The 14,775-nt window shown below is 44.0% G+C and overlaps 1 protein-coding gene across 3 annotated transcripts in view; it reads left to right on the top strand.

The window, feature by feature from the left end:
• Window positions 1-13: 13 nt before the first annotated feature.
• Shab (potassium voltage-gated channel shaker cognate b) overlaps window positions 14-14,775 on the top strand; it is a 117,149-nt gene continuing 102,387 nt past the window's right edge. For 2 of the 3 annotated variants that reach the window (XM_022845698.2, XM_086971328.1), the window contains exons 1-2: window positions 13,479-13,632; window positions 14,012-14,145. The gene's annotated coding sequence lies outside the window, so the exon portion shown is untranslated. Of the gene's footprint in view, window positions 3,858-13,478; window positions 13,633-14,011; window positions 14,146-14,775 lie in introns of those variants that run through there. The other variant, XM_022845701.2, reaches the window with a different exon arrangement.

Here is a 14,775-nt window from a genome sequence, read left to right as displayed (position 1 = left end):
GGTCGTTGTTCATAAAAGAACCATCGAGACAGGATTACCATTCTAAGGCTCAGAAAGTTGCTCCGCTCTAGTGTCGTATGCACAAAGATGAAGCGATGAAATATCGTAAGAAAGCGTAACGACGCTCCTGTTCAGTGTTGCCGCGTGTCAACTCAATCGGGTTAATACTGAAGTGTTGTTTGGTCCTCTGATCGACTTCACATGCTCCACTGTTGCCGGTACAGCTGTTATTGCAAAGAACTCCGCCGACGCCATCTTCTGACCGAATTTCAGTTTGTAGATATCGATAGCGGACTCTAGCGAATCAAATTGCTATTATATTCGGTCGTAGTTTCTGTCATTATGCCGGCGCCGCTGCGAGCGCCATTAAACCGCTGTTCTAATTTAATCATAATATACAATGGACGGGTTGCATAGTGTCCGCGTTCCTAAAAGGAATAACGAAGCTGTCATTGAGTTTTTGCTTCGGGCCATCCAACAGAATCAATAATAAGTAGAAACAAACAAAAGAGAATTCATTCATCATTAAACACACCGGCTGTACGTAACTCTTGTGTCTCAGCGCTTCGTCGTCCATCGACTAGCTGCTGTCATCTTTTTGAGCGTCATTTTAAACTTTTAAGACGTTAGAGTAGCATTTACGTATGAGCTCTTAATCGTCTAACCTACGTAGACCTTCTATATTCCCGTTGTGGGTCCATTCACATCCAACGTACGAGGCCGAGTCAACTTGCCTCTGCCAGTCTGTTGTGGTGTTACTACGCGAGCCGCTTGACAGCACGGCCGCAGGCCAAACACTCCCGATTGCTACAACTATTGCTAACATCAGGGTTCGGACGCTTACCACCTTATGCTGCCGCTACCGTAGCTAGATTGTAGGTGGTCGTGGGCCGTGCCTAGGAAGAAATTCTATAGGTTCGTCCTGCAGCCGGTGGGCTATTGGATGTACGCTGGAGGCCGTAAGGGTCTACGCGGCCTATTGGCGTACTGGATGGCTGGGTGGCTGGCTGTCGGCCGACGTTGGTAGTGTTGCCTGCTGCATCGTACGGATCTCTATGGTAACCTGTTGGGGAATGGGCGCCGGCGGCCAGTATAGCAGGCCGTAAACCGCCCGTCGCCAGCAGCTGCCGTTAGCGGCTTTTGGTAGCTACTAAACTGAGCGGAAGGAGGCGCAACGGAGTTCGACTGAATGATAGCAGCAATCGAAGACGAAGAAATGGCAGCAGCAGTATTAACAAGAAAGCAGCAGAAAATGCCAAAGAAGAACGGGATTTTGTATTCTGGGAACCGTTAATACCGAGATTTATTACTGAGTAATTAGTGGGCCAAGCAACAATAACAGCAAAATATAACAATGCACGAAATCGGCGACCACAATGAAAATTGTAACAAACCAGTAACGGAGAGCTCATCAAAACGATCTTGTTAATAACTCCGTCAGGTTGTGAAACCCTAGGATAGGAAAGAGGTGCTCGCTGTGTTGGCCGGTCAAAAAATTATCTAAAACAACATCGGACAGGACACAGGAAGTCCGTGACGTCGAAAGCTGTTTGACAGTAAAACCTTCCTGACAGCACTGTTCAGGGGCAGGATTGTGAGGTAAACGTTACTGAGAAGATAGCGCACACATGGAAACCCTCAGGACGGCTAAGAATCAAATGGTTCATAGCAAAGGTTGACGAAGTTTCTAGTTCCCCGTCCTCGACAACGTCGACCGTCGACAGTAGAATGGGCTGGGGAAAAGCGTTTTGCAAAAGTAAACAAATGTAATTGTTTACGTTTGTTATAATTGACCATAGCTATTGTTGGTTCAAAACTGGTGCGTAAGTCTACCAGGAAATGAAAAAAATACATACTTTTGGATACCTACGCAGTTTTATGTATTGACATAAGGGTGCATTGTCTCGTACAGTCATCTGTTTTGTGGAAGAAAGCTCAGTCGTTGAGCCGACCAATCGATGGTTACCGCGAGGAAGCAGTATCAGCCAGTGCGTTCAGCTACGCGCTAAATCAAATCTGACGGTGTCCACAACATGTTACGTTATTGAATCGTCCCTAATTGATGTGTAGTGTTCGTAATAGCAATCACCGCCGCTGGAGCCATGCAAGGGAGAAGTGTCGTTTGGAAATAGTACGCGATACATCAAAACATTATTGCACTTATCTTTATTGATTTCCCCCCAATATTTACCCAGGTTGTGCAAAGCGCTGTGAAATTTCGGCATGAGCGATGGATTCCCCTGTTACACGAGGTAATGTTGTGATGATCTACCGACAGGTTGGCTATGTTCGGCTTTTCATCATGTGTATTTCAATTGTGCTTACCTTAATGTGTTTTACTAGTGCGAAAGGGTCATGGAGAATGATTTGCAATGCATGAATCTCACACGATTTACCGGTATCACCAACAACAGCAGTAACCGTCGCGACTCTATCTATATGGCAGGTCTGTTTGTAAGTAGAATAGCAGTACATCGTTGATTACTTCAAACTTGTGATGCGTATCTAGTAGACGTACCAGTTCATCTATGTTAGTTTCACAAATGAAACATTACCGAGGCGCGAGGTTTCCCTGAAGGTGCTCACCGAACGCTGTACAGGCTTTTAGCCGAATTTCCAATGACAAGGACATCATGCTAAGACAGGAAGGGATTTTTTCGAAAGGTGCAGTTTCTCTGTTGACGATACACGTACTTGATCATTGGTGCAGATACGATGTTACCGTTTAGGCAAATGCTCAACCCTTCGTCATTCAAGGAAAAATATCGAGAATAGAACGGCTTTAAATCGAGAAGGTCTGTCGTCTGCTGTTCACGGTGCGCGTGAGAACTGTAAATCGCGTAATCTCTCGTACTGACCGTGGTGCTACGTTTTGCGAGGTGATGTTAAACAAAACCGCTATCATGGCGGTCAAATAAGTGTTCCGGGTAATTGCGGGTAGCGAGGTGCCGTGCGCTCGGATTGAGCCCCAATGTCGACGTCAGATATTTGTCCGAAAGGTTGTATTTAAACTCGCCACTAGATTTCTCAAAGATGAAGGCGTTCACGATACTTCATTCGAATTCATGGAAGTGCATATCAAAACACCGTCCTCTCGTGTTCTCACCTTGCGCAGAGATGAGATTTGAAATCTGCGCTGATCTTCCTAGTGGATTTGTCGTGCACAAACTGGGAAGTGGTAGCGAAAATTAGATAATTTTCTGGTGTTGATTTTGTGATTGTTGTTGTTGGCGATGTTTACAACACGACCGACACTCGCACAGCGGCAGAAAAAACCGCGACGCAGGTGGCGACTGACAAATGACATGGGAGTTAATGTTGGCCATGACTCACGCTGAGCTCCGTCAGCTGCCATCTACAGACCACCTGCCGCCCGTATTACCACAAGCAATCGAAGATTACGTCTACAGCATAAACAGCAGCCGGATCATAGGCCCCTCAACCCCAGCCAGAGCTGACATGGTCACGACAAAAGGATCCAGGAAGTATAAGAATACCTCAGAGCCGATTTGCTCCCCTTACCGGGCAAACCACGACGCCTAGGCCGAAGCCGACAGCTGCGTGCAATAACTTAGGCAACAGCCCGTCTAACACTAACGGTATCAATAAATATGCCAGCCACTGTCACGGCAGCAATCGCCCTGGTCTAAGTGACAATCTCAACGACCAACGATGGCAATTGGAAGAATTTGAAGAGTCATTCGAATACGAACGAGAACAGGACGAGCAATTGGATGATAACACGGCCTACTCCTATAGGAAGAAGTCCCTAAGAGAAGCCAGGGTGAGGAAGTCCATCGAGGCCAACAACAATCAGACAATTGTTTTGTTTCCGACGTGTCGCTACTAGCCGACAGGTAGGTGAATCAATATTTGATTCGGTACTACGAATTTATATGAATGTAGACAATCGGCTTGACCTAGCTATCGAACAGAACGGGACAATCGAAACGTATACGCCCAGGGGCACCAGATGATGTGGCTTATTGCTGACAAGAGTCAGTGGGCAGTACCAGACATAAATAGGCCGTATAAACTGATTATATAGTATGTATAGCCAAACTAAAATGGCCAAACTGAAACAATCGTCAGTCATTGTATGTCCACAGTGAGGAAAGCCGTATATGACCATTGTAAACTGTACTAGTGACTGCTGATTTTTTGGACGGATTGGAATTGAAGTCACCTGCGATTCCTTCCACCGATCCAGTATTTTGATTGATTGATCCATCGATCGATCGACCGCTCAAATCAATCTGGAGTTTAAGACATTGCGAAACGACCATGACTGCAATGGCTGACCACTTCATATCTAACACACTAAGCTGCGTACAAACATATAGATAGTAGCTCCTAAAGACGAAGATGTTGTTTTCGACGTATTCGCCTCAATGGAGAAGCAGGCGTTAATGAAACTGTTTGGAACTTGAATAAACACTTACGTGCACTGCAAAAAGTTCGCATGACAATATTCTGTTTAAAGCAAACAACTTAACACATCAAGAAACATGACTGACGATCTGATGATTTTAACACTACGAGGAACTCGTTGACTACAATATATGCGCAAACATCTTGCATAAACTACCTGGTGTATCGCGGACTTCAAAGAACCCTAGCATAAAAGCATACAGCCCTGAGGGAACCCCGAGGCAGTTACTTTTAATAGGAAAAGGGCCGATTCCAGTGCCTCTTCCAGCACATTAAAAAAAGAACCTGAAGAGATGATAGAAAAAGCTAGCTGGTTACGATATTGCCTTCTACTGTCAAATATCCCCAGCTCTATACCTGTGAGACATGTACATATATCGCTTCTGCTAATAGCTCAGTTATTATAAGGGCAAAAGCTACATGTAGATTATTGTTATATTGCCGTCACCAGAAACGACCTAGTTTTTCAAGATTTCTGGAAGGGCTTAAATCGCCGGATGACTAACAATGTTGTTGGAGAAGACGTACCCTACATATAGCACAACGAGTTTTTTTTCATAGGGTTGTATTTTATAAGATTGCATCATATAGTTATAACTTTAATTTTATAAGAATATGTCGTAGATTAACATCGTAGTCAAGCTTAGGGTTTATGGTGTGCGGAAGTGCATTGCATTTCACATTAACGCACTTGCCGCATTTGTGGCGATCCTGTATAAGCGTTTACGGAGAAATATCCGCAAGTGGATATGGCTGTTTTATATGTAATGAGTTCGAGTCCTAGTTCCTCATTGTGCTTTAAAATCACGCATTGTGAGACAATCGGCCTTTTTCTGGACTGAGAAAGGACGGAACAAGAACGACCTTTTTTTCTTCAGTGAACAGCGAAAGGCTAGGAAACGATTTAAGGTAACGACATCGCTAGGATTTGATGTACATCTCGTGACTATGCTGTTATCTCCGCAATGCATCTATTGTGCTATTCGTCCAGCTCAATATTCCTAGACAGGAACACTATTCTTAACTACCGATTTATTTATTTTGCAACTGGTTTGGTACGGCATACGTTGGTTCAGTAAATAAATGTGTGTTGGTCACTGTTGTCGATATTGGACTGCGAGACATGATCACTGTTGTACTCCTATAAGCGTAATCCATTGTATTTAACAAACCCATCAGCAGATCTGTAGTCTGTTTTGATTTTCATCGAGAGGTCAACCGGAAAGATGTGGTTAGATACACCAGTATTACAATGAGGCAGGCATTTTCGTTTCCAGCTGTTGTTTGGGTGGATTCCACCTGTTTTTACCCCCCTGTTAGGACAAACAGGCGTAGTGCTTCTTTCCTTCTTAGCTCTTAACTTCCCTTCCATCGTATCTGTACAGCCTTCATAATCAGCTATCCGTCGGCCGACCCATGCACGGCTCATGGGGCAACAGAAAACGTCGAGGCATTTTCGCTAACAACTATTTGCAGCTGTAGCGTTTCTGCGCGGTTCATTACTTATTGTCTGGCTTCACCCAGAGACCAGACCGCCGGAGCACTCAACAACTTAGAAGGCTTTTGTCTTCTTCCTCGTTCCTCAGGTATCTATGAAAGCATGCTACGTTACCCAATGGGGTTCCATGATCGAAGGGTGGTGGGAAGTTCATCCTTTTCTGAGCCTTTAGCCGTGTGTTAGTTGCTGGTTTTCTCTAAAAATATATTCTCATTACTCGCCCTTTTCACCTTTTAGAAAATTTATTTTTAGTAAGGTTTTTTTTTTTATAAAACCGAGGAATGGCAAATATCGAGGCAGTGTTGATTATACCATTATTATTACTATAGCCAGCAATATAGTTAAAACACTTCCAAACGGTGTGCGGAGTCCAGAGTTTTCAGTACGAGACGAAAATCCTGCTAGTGATGAAATATGGTCTGCTTAATGCATTCGTGGTAAACATTCTGAAAAAGTGTTGCTGCAGTTAAGAAACCGATACTTCAATAACGGATTGTCGTACTCTAGACGCACGGGCTGAGATAAGAGAAAAATGATGTCAGATGATCCGACCGATCCAATAGAAGGCCAACCGTTGCAGACAGTAAGAGGCATGACGCATAGCACATATTTTGCGTTATCCAATCCCCGCTGGAAGACTGAATTCAACTATTATCCTTTGATGATTGTACCTAGTATAACTAGTAGGCCGATAGATACTGAGCGAGTAATCTACATAAAATATGCCAGAGGTATCCTTTATGTAAGCGCAGCACCCTCTTACGTGCTCAGCAAAATACATTTTTCAACCGGCACTGAGTTTCTATGAGGAGTTCTGTAGGGGCAGGCAAATTAGTACGCAGGCAGCAATATACGCCTATCTTGGAAGTCCGCCATCGTGTAGCACCTGCTTGCATAGCTCCTACGGACTGCACTACAGTTTTACACTTCGGTTTAGCAGTCCAGGCATAACAGGCACTAAAGGGCAGAGTTAGCGGTCTCTTCAGCCGTCCCTCGCAATGACCTTTTAAACTTCGGGTACACGACCATCTCCGTTCAGAACCACGCTAACAGCTAATATGCCCTTCGTGCAATCCGCTTTGGGCTGAGGCAGCCGTTACAGGCCGAGGTTACTGAGCGTTTTTTATTGCTGCGACTAACTGCTGTTGTTGATCTGGCTATCCGGGGCTCGTCCGCCAAAAGGATACAATCTGAAGGCCAGCGAAAGGTGTAGCACGAGTTTGAGAGAGCCAGAATTGCGTGCGGCTGCATGGTGGTTATGTTCGTTTTCTATGGCTGGTACGTAGGACACGTATTGAGGGGGCAAAGAGAATAAATGGAAGCATTGTATTTGCTTGTTAGTAGACCTATGGCTGCGAGTATGTCGCCGATGCGTTGATTGTGGCACGGACCTTGTGCCGTTCAAAACGTTGCCCGTCATTCCGGCAGCAGTAACTCTGACAGTAATAGAGCGAGCGCAAAGATGCTTCCTGATAAAACTTAGTACCTTTCGAACAGAAAATGGCTTATAGACGACAGCTGGTGCGATAGGCAGGACCAAACCCATCACACAATCAAACGATGCTGCACGTGCAGGTTTTTACGCACCGGACTGATCGTTGAGACGGAACGTAAATCACAGCGTGACTTTTGTATAACATCAATTTTCATCTCTGTGAACGAATTCCAGCAGCGAGCGTCGACGACTTCAGTTCTGGCACGACCACTTCATGTGGGTAACGTTGCGGCTATGGATTAGTGGCTTGGGTGGTGGTGATAAAGCTCATCTAGAAAGTCAGAGACGAGCGTACGGAACAGGAAAAGAAAGCTTTCAGTTAATACGCTTATAATATAAGTACGGGCAGTTTAGTAGCATAGCTAGTACGAAATAGTTAACTATTAGCAAATTAGCTGGACAAATATAGACGAATGAATTAGCACCCGCTGTTCCGTGCTGTAGCGGAAACCATAGCGGTCGGTCGGCGCTAAAGAGCTACTAATAGGCGGAGTCAACGTAGTCCGCTTTTCGGAGCTTCTGATGAAAACTATCGAGGACACAACACGATTCCGAGCTTGGATCTCCGACACATCTCAAAAGTCTCAGTATATAGGCTCCGGCACGGCTGTCATCAGCGGCTTTATAATGTCGACACGAAGCTCGCCTGCAACATGGTCTCCGAACAGCTCCACTTGAAAACTTTTCGATGCGCGAGATCGCCTAGTGGGTGTGTTTGCTTGCTAAATTTAGGGGCACGTCATGGTCTGGGTTTGAATCCGGGCGTAGTCACTCCGTTTTTTGCTGCGAAGGAGCTAGGTGTTTGATGGAATGCCTGGCGCTGGTGGCAACGCGTAATTCAGGGCCAACGCAATTACGCTGGCGCGCTGACCGAATCGGTTACTAGAAACTAACACGTTATTGTACAACGCCACGCATTATGTACTATACGCGTGCTTTGAATGTACGTAATATGTGAAGGGAAACCGAGTACTCACTAGAACGTTGTAATTCCATTGTCATCGATAAAGTGATCGATTGTGCCAAACAATAATTAGATACTGCGGTCAATGTGGGCCAATGCTTTTTTGCCGTAGCTTTATTAAATAGACTGGAGCGGGCAGTACTTGCGTGTTAGGTATAATTGATTCTCGGTTGTCTATGTTACTATATTCAGGATCAAAGATGAAGATAACGGGTGGTGACCAACATTTAAATCATTAAGTTTCGCTTTTACAATGGCAAAGCATGTAGCGTCCTCTGTCCTTGCATTGAAAGAAGATATTGCACCTTTTGTTTCTCTGTCGATGAACACTTTCGTAGACTGACTTTTATAGTGAGAACATGGAGCGCTTAAGTACAAGCGAACATTTTTTATCATGGTATCAATTAATGAGGGACTAAATTATATTGGACTTGTTTAAACATTCCATCTGTTTTCTTTACACTACAATGTTACTACACAATGTTATTAAGGTTACAACAGAAATTCTGTTGGTCCCTAACAGGGGGCTGGATCCCATTCCTGTCCTGTTGCCGGTATTTGCATTTCCACGTCAGCAAAGAACATAGACGAGCTTTGTGTATGTACGAGGAACTAGTTCAACTGGGTTAGCTTGATTCGTCTACGGTGTTCCTTACTCCGGCATCTGTTTCAATTAGACATGTTTCGATTACCTAACGCGGTGTCTAAAAACAGTGTTTTGTATTACGGACGTTGGCTACAATAGCACGCATTTAGTAAAAAGGGAATCTTTTCGAGTTACCATTGGAAAATTGCTGCCGCAGTAATTTTGCCGGCCCATAGATGAAATCCGTCTCATTCTATTTATAATCAAAGCACAATATCAGGGGTGAAAGAGTTCAATCTTATGATAATCTACTTAATCATCAAAGCGATCCGAGCGACGGTGTTAAGAAGAACCTTAGCGCTGGGTTCTCAACCCATGAGATACAACGTTGATTCCCAATAGTTATCTACTCAAATCGAGGCACAGCTCTGAAGTACATATGACTACGGATGATTGATTATACGTTACTACGTTGTTATTGAAAGTCTTTCCGCTAGATAACATCACCGACACGAAGAATGACGGTGTAGGCGGTATTTTTGAGATTTGTATCATTGTAAGTAATGCTGACTATGAATGAAACTAAATTTAACAAGCGACTTTAACCGCGCGTAGATCTTTTCTTGCCAGACTTGCCGCCAGAATTGGTACGTGGAAAATCGGGGCAAATACATTTGCATACTAAAACATTGGTAAATTGGACGGAGTATAGTGCCTATGTTCGAGACGGAATTGCAGTAGAGCGTTAAGCTTCCCGTAAAACCTCCAATAATACATTTTTCTTAGCAGGTCTGCTTATATTATTGTAGAGCTGACTCTAGAAAGGGGCATGGGATTTGATTTATTTTACTGTTTCCTTCCCAATGACAGAGCCGTGGAATATTTAAGATATTCTCGCAAAAATCTGTGCAGCAGCATCGAAAGGTCACAGGTCCCCATAGGCGATCTCATAAAAAATAGCCGTCCTCGAGTCACTAATCGTCCCTTGTGCAAACAATTATCGAAGCAAAGCCACACCATCTCGTATTTATTCGTATATTTATATGTAATCTTTACCTTTGCAGTACGCAGTATCAAAACGATTTAAGCCTTCTGTTTTCAAGGTCTTTCAAGCGTTCTTTTGCTAATCTGAATACTGCCTTTGACCCGCATGCCAACAGTGTCTCAAGCTACGCGTCATGGTAACTTAATAAAAAAACAAGGCTTAAAGTCGACAGTAAAGAAAGTAAAGGGGTGGGAACGAACGAACGAGAAGGACGTATGGCTGCCCGTAGGTCGATGCGGCCAATGCCAAAAGCACCAAGCGATACGCCAAAATGAAAAAAAAACTACAAGCAAAAATATGCCCAGTGCGCTTTCAGCTAAACGTCCACGCAAGACCAGACAAAAGAAATGCCAGCGTTTTTGAATGGAAATCTTTAGGTTTAGGCAAGCCGCTTTCGGTGGGCTAGTCCCTAATGAAGGTGTCGAAAAATAGGTTGACGATTTATGCGTGTGCATACATACATATCAGATAGGTACATACTTATTGGCCGACTTGCTTGTTGCGTGTCGCTGCGATACAGTAAGGAAATAGATGTTCAACGTGCCTGTAACAATCCGTTGTGCTTGCCATAATGCTGACTTAGCCTTGTTCTGCTAGCCAGCTGCCTTTTTTGTCTCGTTTTTGTAAATGAAAAGCAGGCAAAAATACACCAATGTCATTTATGCTATGCTACAAACAAATTAATGTAACTTGCAGATAGTAACACAACGAGAAGTAACATCGCGGTTTTTCTCAACTAAAACTTACATTAGGTAGTGCGCGCTTATCCTAATGAATTGTGCGCTGTATCACAAATAAACATTAAAGATCTCATCAAGAGGGTATTACTACCCTTATCTAAATGTTTAATATTTCATTGTTCTTCGGCGCACACGAGCGGAATTGGTTCGACATTCAGACGTTCGACCCACGGACCCAGGCGGGTACTTACTTAGCAGTAGCACGGCCTTTTTGTTCCCGGAATCTACCATCATCACCAATGGCGGCTATTTCGTCTGCTAGCGTCACTGACTTTAGAATGGGTCCGCCGCAATAGCGTGCTACCGTACTGCTGTGTCAACATCGTGTCAGCTTTGGAGCATAGTCCATGTCCTTTAGTGTCGCTAGCGTTGTCTCGTCCCCGTGTCAACGCTCTCCTCGTTTGCGCATGGCTATCCACCTAGACGAGTTAATCGCACCGATATAGACAAACCGGTACCAGATCTTGATCGGTCTCCGTGGCTGTGTATTAGGGTTATTCGCTCTATCTTAATGCGCAGTTAAGAGTTATGATGGGGGCAAGTAGTGAGAAGCGGACTAAGGGCCATCGCTGAACTTGTGGACCGACCAGACGGACAAAGAGGCCATTCATCGGCTTCTAGTTACCACTATTGTTACTTCTAGTTACTGTAGTTATAGTAGGATTAGTAATGGTAGTGTGTGTAAGGTTAGTGTTGTGGTGAGACAACGATAGCGGTAGTGGTTAGGCTTCTACGGGAACAGGGCCAGCCAGGCACATCAGCAGCACATGTACATGCCGTTTATTCCAGTCTTCATCTCCCCAAAAGCTGCCCCACTTTATCAGTCTGGGGCGCGTCAGCAATAGCAACAGTCGCAATATAGCTGTCAAGTCGCTCGGAAGGGTGTACGCCAAGACTCGTATGTTATTGTTATTGCTGCAATGGTTGGATGGGGTGTTGTATAAAAATCGATTTCTCAAGGCTGGCTGAAGAGGTTCAGGTGGAGGCAGCGGTTTCAAAAACCTTGCGGGTTTCGGGGGCTGAGCAACTGGGACTTCAACGGTAAACTCCGAATATTCCATTATGTACGTACCACGACTGTTGGTCCGTCAGACAACAATTGATCATCGAAACCTACAGACATTAGTAACGATAAGCTCCGTTAACGGAGATTAATTTATCACAGGGAAAATGAGAGAAACGAAGGATAGGAAACCGACCGATGCAAGCAAGCCTTGCATCAAATATATATATATATATCTAGAATTGTTAGGAGTATCCCCACTAGTCTTGTCTTCGTCTGCGTAGTTTCTAGTTTGCTTCGATTGTTAGGCCTACACTCATGTGTATATTCAACGGTTTTCGTGACTATTGAATCTTGTGAAAAAATTGTTTGAATACAGTCAGTAAAATGTATTCTACAACGCCTAGATCAATGCTGGAAGCCTCATATGAACTTTCAAAATAGGAACTGTGCTCTTACTTTACGAGCACCAATAGCCTGGAGTCAGGCCTGCTTGGTTTTTTGCATAACAACGATATCCATGATCTGTACCTAATGTCGACCACCTTTATCATGATTCAGGTTTTAACGTTGCGCATGCCCAACCCAATGTCCTATAGCATTGCTCCCTTTGCCACCCTCGTGCACTATGCCACTTGCCGATGTTATATAATATTCTATATTGCCCTCTATCTTTGAAGATGGTTTCGGCGGGGGTTTACTCACTGCTGCTCATTTTGAAGCTCGACTAGTGAACCTTTCGCTCTGAACAGTTTCGCCGAAATGAGTCAAAATCGAGGATAGATAGCATTTTCGAAGCTCGTGACCTCAACCAGTTTGTTATTTGAGCAGATCTTTCCGTCAATGAAAAGGCCGTCGCATCATTACTGAGCGTAACCCTATCTAAAATACTGCCGTATACAAATCGTCTGGCTAAGCTGTTCTGGGAGTCACGCTTTTACCAAAGAACAAAGAGCGAATAACTGCGTGTTTGCTGTACGCTCTTCATGTCGACATCTTACCCTGTGATCACAATTTTAATATATTCAATTTAGCAATTTTGAGGCAATTTTCGTTCAGCTTCACGACGGAGGCAAGACGGCCATCTTAGAGACCCTATAGGGAGACGAGACGAGAGAGAGAGAGAGAGAGAGAGACAAGACTGCTATCTATAAAGATTAGATGAGAAAGACAAAACGACCATTTAAGGAGACGAGAGAGATACGAATGAGTAGAGGTATTGGGGCCTATATAGCATCAACCTATTCTCAAACTATGGGTGTGAGTATTTTCTCAATTGAAGAACGCTGCTGAATAAGCATGCTTAGTGGGCCATTTTGAACTAGCGCTGTGGATTGAACGAATTGTTGGGTTAAAGTGCCAAAAGCTGAAATGCGCATGAGATCTATAAAGGGTGTTAGTTGCTGAAGACAGCAGGACGGTGGCCATGGAAGTCGGAATCCGCTAGGAAGTGTGTAACAACCCACCTGCCAAAGCAACTAGGGTCAAGAATGGCGCTATAGCATTGTACAGAAGGAGAAAGGAGACAAGACGAGAGAGAGAGAGAGAGAGATGCAAGACGAAACAAGACGAAAGCGAGAGACAAAACGAGACAAGACGAAAGGGGGAGACAAAATGAGACAAGACGAAAGGGAGAGACAAAACGAGACGAGACGAGAGGGACAAGACGAGACGAGATGAGAGGGACGAGACGAGACGAGAGGAGAGGGACAAGACGAGAGATCTCCCTTACCGTTTCTCTTATGATGAAATTTCCAGTTATGACATGCGTGGGTCAGTTGTTCCAGTGAAGCATTCAGAAATACTACTCTTCCTGGTTCATACCAAGTGATCTTGTTTAATTCGACATCTAACATGTCCTCGCTAGCAGGCTAGTATTACACTATCCTTTCGAAAAGTTTTTTCTACATTTCTTACAATTTCTTAGTTTTATTAGGTTTTCAGATCTCAAGATAACAATAAAATAACAATTACTGCATTGCCAACATGTATTAGTTTTATGCACATTTATGCCAATAAAAGAGTAGGTTGTTTGTTTGCATAGCTACCGCTACATATTCGCCTGTGGGGTAGTCGTGAAAGCCCTTAATACTGAACAGCCTTAAAACATACAAAAACTTGAAATCCAGCCCAGCCAGCCACTCTCGTCCTCTGTCTTGAATGGCACAAGATCAGAGGCAGTCAGAACAGACGAGAAGAAAGGAATAGGATGCAAATTAGGATGTCTGGTTACCTGGGTCCTATTGCAGATGCGGTTGCGTTGGAGTTTATGGCGTAGCGGAAGCCAGCATTTATGATGTAGTATTCCGAAGACGCTAGGTGTCGCCCGCTATAACTGTACAAGCGTTCCGAGGCTTCGGTTTACAGAAAATGGGAGCTGGACGTAAGAAAATGCTTAACAAGTTTTAGTAGTTACCCGCTTACGCAGAGGAGACGCGGATTATGCATGTATGGCTTTTTTTATTTTTTTATAAAAGATATACATATTTTCGACATATCATAATGGGCCAGCAAATCAGTGCGTGACTAGATTCATATTTAAGCATTATTATTATTATTATTATTATCATATGGGAAGAACGAACTACCCGATAACAAGCGAAACAAACAAGTGTTCATGGATAGCAGAGTTGTCTCCGAGAAGTTTTAGTTGTTTTATCTGATTCGTTCAACAACACATGGGCAATAGGTAACGCGCTATGTCAGTGCTCGCCAGCTACGATAGCGCAAGGCATTAAATTATAGCATTATTTATGAGTTTACCAGAGCTCAAGCTAAAATTCGAGCGTCAGCTCCACATATATACTCAATCGGCTTAGGGATTTCGGCGAGGCTTGCAGAGTCGATCATGCTTTTCAAAAGCTCCTTGGTCATTTGCTGGCTATAACACAGCGACTAGCGAAGGTACAGCGGTGATGGTTTGATAGTGAAGTATATTATTGAATGGTGTTTGTGTATAAATGTATTCAGGATATCTTACCTTAATGGCTGGAAAGGGTGCAACCCACAGAAA

The sequence above is a fragment of the Varroa jacobsoni genome, unplaced genomic scaffold, assembly GCF_002532875.2.
Source record: "Varroa jacobsoni isolate VJ856 unplaced genomic scaffold, vjacob_1.0 scaffold_1188, whole genome shotgun sequence".
NCBI classification, from domain to species: Eukaryota; Metazoa; Arthropoda; class Arachnida; order Mesostigmata; family Varroidae; genus Varroa; species Varroa jacobsoni.
Note: the sequence above shows the minus strand (reverse complement) of the source record. Positions and strands in the feature narration are given on the sequence as shown.